Source organism: Saccopteryx leptura, chromosome 2, assembly GCF_036850995.1.
Source record: "Saccopteryx leptura isolate mSacLep1 chromosome 2, mSacLep1_pri_phased_curated, whole genome shotgun sequence".
NCBI lineage: Eukaryota > Metazoa > Chordata > Mammalia > Chiroptera > Emballonuridae > Saccopteryx > Saccopteryx leptura.
The window spans coordinates 94,140,767-94,148,778 of NC_089504.1; the positions used below are offsets into that span (position 1 = coordinate 94,140,767).

General features: G+C 40.6%; 2 pseudogenes; one reads left to right on the forward strand and one right to left on the reverse strand.

Annotated features, from left to right (window-relative positions):
• The first annotated feature begins 1,312 nt into the window (after positions 1–1,312).
• Positions 1,313–1,454, forward strand: LOC136396316 (U2 spliceosomal RNA; annotated as a pseudogene).
• A 436-nt stretch (positions 1,455–1,890) lies between these two features.
• LOC136391442 (large ribosomal subunit protein eL8-like) lies at positions 1,891–5,653 on the reverse strand (annotated as a pseudogene).
• Between the last annotated feature and the right edge of the window lie 2,359 nt (positions 5,654–8,012).

An 8,012-nucleotide genomic window follows, 5' to 3' on the forward strand; every position in this document is an offset into this window, starting at 1 on the left:
AAAGTAGAGTTTAAAGGGATATTTTCTTTCTTTTTTTAAATTTTATTTATTGTAGGTTTTTTTGTTTTGTTTTAGAGAGAGGAGAGAGAGAAAGGGGGCAGGAGGAGCGGGAAGCATCAACTCAGAGTTGCTTCTTGTATGTGCCCTGACCAGGCAAGCCAGGGGTTTAGAACTGGGGACCTCAGCATTCCAGGTCGACGCTTTGTCCACTGCACCATCACAAGTCAGAATAAAGGAATCTTTTCTTGCTGGAGGGTTTTTGAAATTGAATAACCTCTATAGTTGTGTAAATGTCATAAATTTTGTTATTTTGGACCTCAAACCAAACCCTATAAATGTGGATTTTAAAAACAACATTCCTGATGTTTATTTGTGTTTTTTTGGGGTGGTATGTACGCTTTCTCCCACACACAAAAAAAATATAATAATAATAGAATCAGGCAGGGAGAGGGGTGAACATTCTGGCTATTTTGAGTCTTATGATCAGAGTATGGTTGAGAATGCTTTCACCCCAAAGCCAAAGAAGCCTGTGCCTTGGGGACCGAATAAGCAGTATAGACTCTCTCTCACTTATCTTTTTTTTCTAATTATTTTTATTTTAATTTTTTAGCAAGAGAGAGAGATAGAGAGAGGGACAGACAGGAAGGGAGAGCGATAAGAAGCATCAATTCTTCATTGTGGCATCTTAGTTCATTGATTGCTTTCTCATATGTGCTTTGATGGGGGGGCAACAGCAGAGCAAGTGACCCCTTTCTCAAACTAACGACCTTGGACTCAAGCCAGTGACCTTGAGCTTCAAGCTAGAGACCTCTGGGCTCACGCCAGCAGCCATGGGGTTATGTCTATGATCCCATGTTCAAGCCAGTGACCTCATGCTTAAGCTGGTGACCTCGGGGTTTAGAACCTGGGTCCTCAGTGTCCCAGGTTGACAATCTATCCACTGCACCACCACCTGGTCAGGCTCATTTACCTTTTGAAAAACACTGGTATGCATTTGACATATTGTCTGATATTCAGTATGTCAATGGGATAAAATTTAGTAATCTGGGAGAAATGGAAAAAGATACATGAAGGTCAACACATGAATGCTCTTCACTAAATGCTCTACAAAGACTGAATGATGCTTGTGCTCATCATAAGTTCAAAAATCAAGGTTTTATTTTGTGATAGTGGCTTTTTACCTCAAAGATTCTTGTTGTTGTTGTTATTGTTTAAGATTCTTGAATTTTTCTTTCTCTTTGACTTTATCCCAGGTGACCAAATAATGCCTGAACGAGGACTCTTATTTTTTAAATTATACTAAAAAAAAAGTATATATTGCTAGGCCTTTTGGCTAAGATCAAATGCAGTATTTGTTCTTATCAGTTTAAAAATCAGAAGTATATATACATGTGAAATTTCTCCTTCATCCTCACACCCTGATTCTACCCTCATATGGGAAAGAACTAACCAATAAAGAGACCTAGAAACTCCAGAATCGGGAAAAAAAATTCTACAAAAGAGTTAGCTGATGCTTTTCATCTCATTGAAGCAGGAATGGCAAAGTTAGAGGAATAAAATACTGGCACAGAGAAGTTCACTGAAGTTTACCGCGCAGTTATTGAAGACCTGAGGTGCTACATGGCCATTTATGATGAGAAAATGAAAAGCTCTGTACAAACTGCCCTCCATGCCTACTTCAGGAAACTGAGACTCTAGCAGCAGAATCAAACCCTGATTCTCAAATACCTGTCCAACAATTCCATCCTCTTCTGCATCACCCAAAGTTGTTTAAAGTTGTATTTGAAAATGTTTAAGTACTTGTATGCACAGAAAGGTAAAAATAAATACTATGCTAAGACAAACAACTATCTAAATTGCATTTACTAGATAAATATACTCAGAAGCGGATTAAGGTTGGTTGAGGCCCCGGACACAGAAGAAAATATTGGGCCCCTTAAAAAAAAGAGACAGGGAAGATTAAAATACATGTTAACCATATTTTTAAATAAATAAAAAATATTATGTACTATTAATGTTAAAATTGCACATATAAAACCAAACTTGGTGTCATTCAAAAAAAGTGTAAAGTTGGGGTTTTATGGACCCCTTCAGAAATTGGGGCCCAGGGCATGTGCCTGGTGCGCCTCCGTTAAATCCACCTCTGAATGTACCTGTTCCAATTTACACATAAATTCAACTTAAGAACAAACCTATAGCCTGACCAGGTGTTGGTGTAGTAGATAGTGCATTGGCCGGAGACACTGAGGACCCAGGTTTGAAACCCTGAGGTTGCTGGCTTGAGTGCGCAGGCTCGCTGGCTTGAGCTTGGAATCATAGACATGACCCCATGGTTGTTGGCTTAAGTTCAAGGCACTGACTTGAGCAAGGGGTAATTGGCTCAGCTGGAGCCCCCCAGTCAAAGCATGTATGAGAAAGCAAGCAATGAACAACTAAAGTGCTGCAACTACAAATTGATGCTTCTCATCTCTTTCCCTTCCTATCTATTTCTGTCTCTGCTTCTCTCGCTAAAAAATAAACATAAGAAAAAGAAAAAAAAGAACAAACCCCCAGAACCTACCTTGTTGTAACCCAGGGACTGCCTGTATATTCATAGGAGATGGAATTGCTGAATCGAAGGGTATTCACTTTTGAAATTTTGATAGAACCAACAATATTTATTGGCACCTTTTCCGTCACTCTTGAAATCATTGGATATAATCATACTTTTAAGTTTGAGAACAAAGATGTTACCTCACCATTTTTATTGCATTTTCATCAATCACGACTGAAGCTGAGCATATTATAAAGTACTCATTAAATATTTGCAGTGTATTTTCTAAGAATTTCTTATTCATGTTCTTTGCTCAGTTGTTTTTATTTTCTTTTAGATAGGTGGTAGCTGTTTAAGTATTATGGATATCAACCCTTCAACCTTTGCTGATATAACCTATCTACATATTCTTTGTCATATTACTGTATGTTGCTACAAAAGTTTTACTGTCAAATCAATTTTACCAATATTTTAAAATATTTTTAATTTATTAATTTTTGGAGAAAGAGGAGAGAAAGAAAAAAAAGAGAGAGTGAGTGAGAAAGAGGGGGAGTAGTAGTTGCCTTGACCAGTATGTGCCTCGACCAGGTAAGCCCAGGGTTTTGAATTGGCGACCACAGCATTTCAGGTTGATGCTTTATCCACTGTGCCACCATAGATCAGGCTTTTTTACCAGTCTTTTTTTTTTTTAAGGCTCTTAGGTGCTGTATCTTATTTTTTCCCCATCCAAATATTTCCTTTAATTTATTTATTGAGTTTAGCGAGAGAGAGAGGAAGGGAGAGACAGACAGAAATGTTAATCTGTTTCTCTATGTGCCCTGACTGGGGATAAAAAACCCAGCATATCAGGAAGATGCTCTAACCAATCAAACTATCGGGCCAGTGCATCCCATCTCAGTATATATTTTTAAGATTTTTTAAATTAATTTTTTAATTGATTTTAGAGAGAAGCGAGAGAGAAGGGGGGAGCAGGAAGCATCAACTCCCATATGTGCCTAGACCAGGCAAGCCAGGGTTTTGAACCAGCAACCTCAGCGTTCCAAGTCGATGCTTTATCCACTGCACCATCACAGGACACGCCCTAATATCTTAAAAGTATTTTTTATTTGCTTCTATTTCTTTTATTTATGTTTTCTATTTTATTTAAAGATGTTATTGTATTTAGCTCTTTAATTCACCTGGAATTTTTCAGGATAAAGTAGGGATCTATTTTTTTCCCAACACATTTTAATTATATAGCCCATCTTCTTCCCATTAACTTGAAATACTATCCTTTCATATGAACAGTTCTCCACTATACTGTACCCTGATTCTAGTCCATTTCTATATTGATCTTTTTGTCTATGTCTGTGCATACTATTTAAACTACTTTATACTGGCCCTGGCCGGTTGGCTCAGTGGTAGAGCATCAGCCTGGCGTGCAAGAGTCCCGGGTTCAATTCCTGGCCAGGGCACACAGGAAAAGCACCCATCTGCTTCTCCCCCCCCTCCTTCCTCTCTGTCTCTCTCTTCCCCTCCCGCAGCCAAGGCTCCATTGGAGCAAAGTTGGCCCGGGCGCTGAGGATGGCTCTGTGGCCTCTGCCTCAGGAGCTAGAATGGCTCTGGATGCAACAGAGCGACGCCCCAGATGGGCAGAACATCGCCCCCTGGTGGGCATGCCGGGTGGATCCCGGTTGGGCACATGCGAGAGTCTGTCTGACTGCCTCCCAGTTTCCAGCTTCGGAAAAATGCAAAAAATAAATAAATAAATAAATAAATAAATAAATAAATAAATAAATAAATAAATAAAATAAAATAAAATGAAATACTTTATAGTATGGTTTGGGGCCCAGTGGGGTAAGTTCCTCTTTACTGTTTTTCTTTTCCAAAGATACTTTTTTGAAGGAGAATTTTTATTACTTTTATGTACAGAAAACTAAACAGTTTGCACTTAGCCCAGTTAGGTGACCAGTTCTTTAGCTTTGCCTTTTCCAGCTTGGCAATGCAAGCCACTGACTTTGGACCCCAAAGTTACGTCCTCAGTGGCAGGGATCTCATCGTATCTGTCATTGTAATTGGTCCAGATAGCTTCTACCAGCTTAGGCAGAGCTGCTTTGTCTTCTGAGTTAAAGTGTGTGAAGGCAATGGTGGTGCAGGTCTTCCTAAGGACCAGACACCCCAGCATTTTCACTTTTTTAACTTTTTAAAAATTGATTTTAGAGAAAGAGGAAGGGAAGGAGAGAGAGAAAGAGAGACACATTGATTTGTTGTTCTACTTATTTATGCATTCATTGGTTGACTTATATGTGCTCTGACCAGGGATTGAACACTGTCCTATCTGAATGGTGCTCTAACCAACTATCTGTCCCTGAATGGTGCTCTAACTATCTGTCCCTGAATGGTGCTCTAACTAACTATCTAGCCCTGAATGGTGCTCTAACCAACTATCTATCCCTTGATAATGCAGTAGGGAACTCATCTCACCGCTCCGCACAGGCAGGAAGATGACGAGCTCCGTGGGACCCACATCATGTGCCATCACTACCAGCAGGGGCCTTCTTGTTCTCCACCAGGGTGGCAACAGTGTTAACCCCTGCTTGGAGAGAGGTATCCTCTTAGTGGGGATGTCCCCTTTGCTGGCAGCTTTTTTCTCAGCCAGGGCCAACAATCTCTGTTTCTTTGCTTGCTCTGTCTCTGGTCTTACTTGTAAGCCAGGAAAGCAGTTGAGTAGCCATTTGGCAGTCCAATGCCTGGGCAGCCTGGTTCATGGCAGGAGGCACTTTTAGACACCTATAGAGAGTAGCCCTTTGCCTCTGCCCCGGAATGTAGTGGGGCCATTTGACAAAGCGGGAGAGATCCCTTTTGGGCTCGATGTCCTGTCCAGTGCCAAAATTCTTGGACCTTTTCTCAAACAGGATTTACCACCTTCTTGGCCTCCAGCTTCTCTGTTCAACCAGAGATGGGGCATTGCATTTGGTGGTTTCACCCCTGAAGGCTCTTTTCATTCACTACAGATCCCCGCGTCCATGTGATCCGGTTTTCCCATGATATTTACTTGTTGAACAGAGTCTGTAGAAAGTCCATTTCTCCAGCAGGGGCAGGCACCACCTTCTTCCCCTTAACCTCCTTTCCTTTCGGCATCTTGGGCAGCCGGAGGAGAGAGAAAGCCAAAAATATTTTTATAATATGACTATCACCTTTTTTTTTTATACAGAGAGTCAGAAAGAGAGGGACAGACAGGAAAGGAGAGAGATGAGAAGCATCATTTCTTTGTTGCAGCTCCTTAGTTGTTTAGTGATTGCTTTCTCATATGTGCCTTGACCTGGGAGCTACAGCAGACTGAGTGACCCCTTGCTCAAGCCAGCGACCTTGGACTCAAGCCAGTAACCTTGGGCTTCAAGCCAGCAACCTTTGGACTCAAGCCAGCGACCATGGGGTCATGTCTATGATCCCATACTCAAGCCAGTGACCCTTTGCTCAAGCTGGTGAGCCCATGCTCAAGCCGGATGAGCCTATGCCCAAGCTGGAGACCTCGGGATTTTGAACCTGGGTCCTCCACATCCCAGTCTCATGCTTTATCCACTCTGCCACTGCTTGGTCACACATGACTATCATCACCTTAAACCAGACATCAAACTTTGCCTCAGAAAGAGAGATCCAAAAAGAGATCATATGCCTCTTGATGAACACAGCATCACCAGTAAAATATTACAGGCAAAAATGTTTACCCTGAATCTGATCAAGTTTTGAGATCTGACTTTAGTGTAGAGCAGTGGTTCTCAAACTTTTTGAAGTTGGGGCACATTTAAAATCCTACAAATAATTGTAGGCACACTATATACAAATTTCTGAGAAATATGTTATAATAAATCAAATATTAAAGAAAAAATTCAAGCATGCTTTTATGATAATTAAGCAAAATAAATATGACAAAATTAAATTTATTCTGACATTAAAAAACATTTTTATGTTACATTTTTTGAGTTATACTTTTTAGAATTCATAAAAATGAGGGGTTAAAAAATTTAAAAACGACAAAAATGTTATTTTTTTTATATATATAGATACATTGTAAGATTTAGTAAATTCGGCAGGTCCTGGTGCAAATGTGTTGTTTTCATTCTTGTGTTTATGAGAAACATGAGCCTGATGTGTCCTAGCGATTTCTTCAATGTTTGGGCATATATTTGAAAGGCAAGCTCTCATTTCTTCATCAATACATTGAAGAATTCCTCTCTTTTTACTCTTAATTGTGTTGAGGGTAGAAAATCCTAATTCACATAAATAGGATGTTGAAAATTGTAGTAAAATGTTCAAAGTATTTTTAGATATTGCCACATATTCTTCTTTTATAGAAATCTAAAAGGCTTCAAGAGACAATTCCTTATGTTTAATCATCAATCCAAACCCCCCACCATACATATCATCTTAACTTTACACCAACAAAGGATAGAAGAAACTTGCCTCCAGTTTTTCCAGGAACATGGGGGTAGTGTAAATAATCCAGCACCACAGTTTAACAGCCTTTTGAAAACCTAATCAAGCAAGTGAGGTGGGGGTTGGGCAGACTGTCAGCTTATAGCCAATTCCCCACACCTCTGTCCCCCAAAAATCTAAACTCCAAAAATCCTGTTGGTTTTTTGGTCCCCAACAGGCACATATTTCTCTGGAATACCATACAGCGCACCTGGAAATCTTCGCATCAGTGCGCCCTGACTCACACTTTGAGAACCACTGGTGCAGAGGCAATTTGCAGGTAGAGGAATAAGCTAAATAACTGAAACAGTCAACAAATCCTAAAGGTGGGGCTTTCTACAGACTCTGTTCAACAAGTAAATGCCATGGGAAAAAACGGGTCACATGGATGCGGGGACCTGTAGTGAATGAAAAGAGCCTTCAGGGGTGTAACAACCAAATGCAATGCCCCATCTCTGGTTGAACAAACCAGCTATACATAACACATTTGGGATAAGTGGAGACATTTATGTATGGACTGCACATCAGGTGATATTAGAGAAGTACAATAATAACAATGTGGTTATGTAGAAAAATAGCCTTACTCTAGTGCTACGGACTGAATTGTATTTCTCCAAAATTCATGTCTTGAAGCCCTCACCCCCCAATTATGATGATGTTTGGAGATGAGGCCTTTAGGAAGTAATTAGGTTTAGATGAGGCACTGAGTGAACAGCCCCCATGTTGTAATTGACTCCCATATAAGAGGGAGAAGGATGGATGTGAGGGCAATCTGGCTGTGACATCTGTCATCCCATTGATTGCCAGGGTTGATTGGTCTGACCTGGCTTGCTAGGTGAGTGTCCCCTTCCTCCCTCACCACTCCATGTATGTCCCTCCCAAAGTTGCACACTTGGTCAAAGACGACGACCGTCCCTGATAGAGGAGAGGACCGTTCTTTGGTCAAGGGTCTACGAATAGCTGCACTCCCCCGCTAGAACCATCAAACAAGCTCTCAAGAAAAGGGAGAGGGTGAAATAGCTCT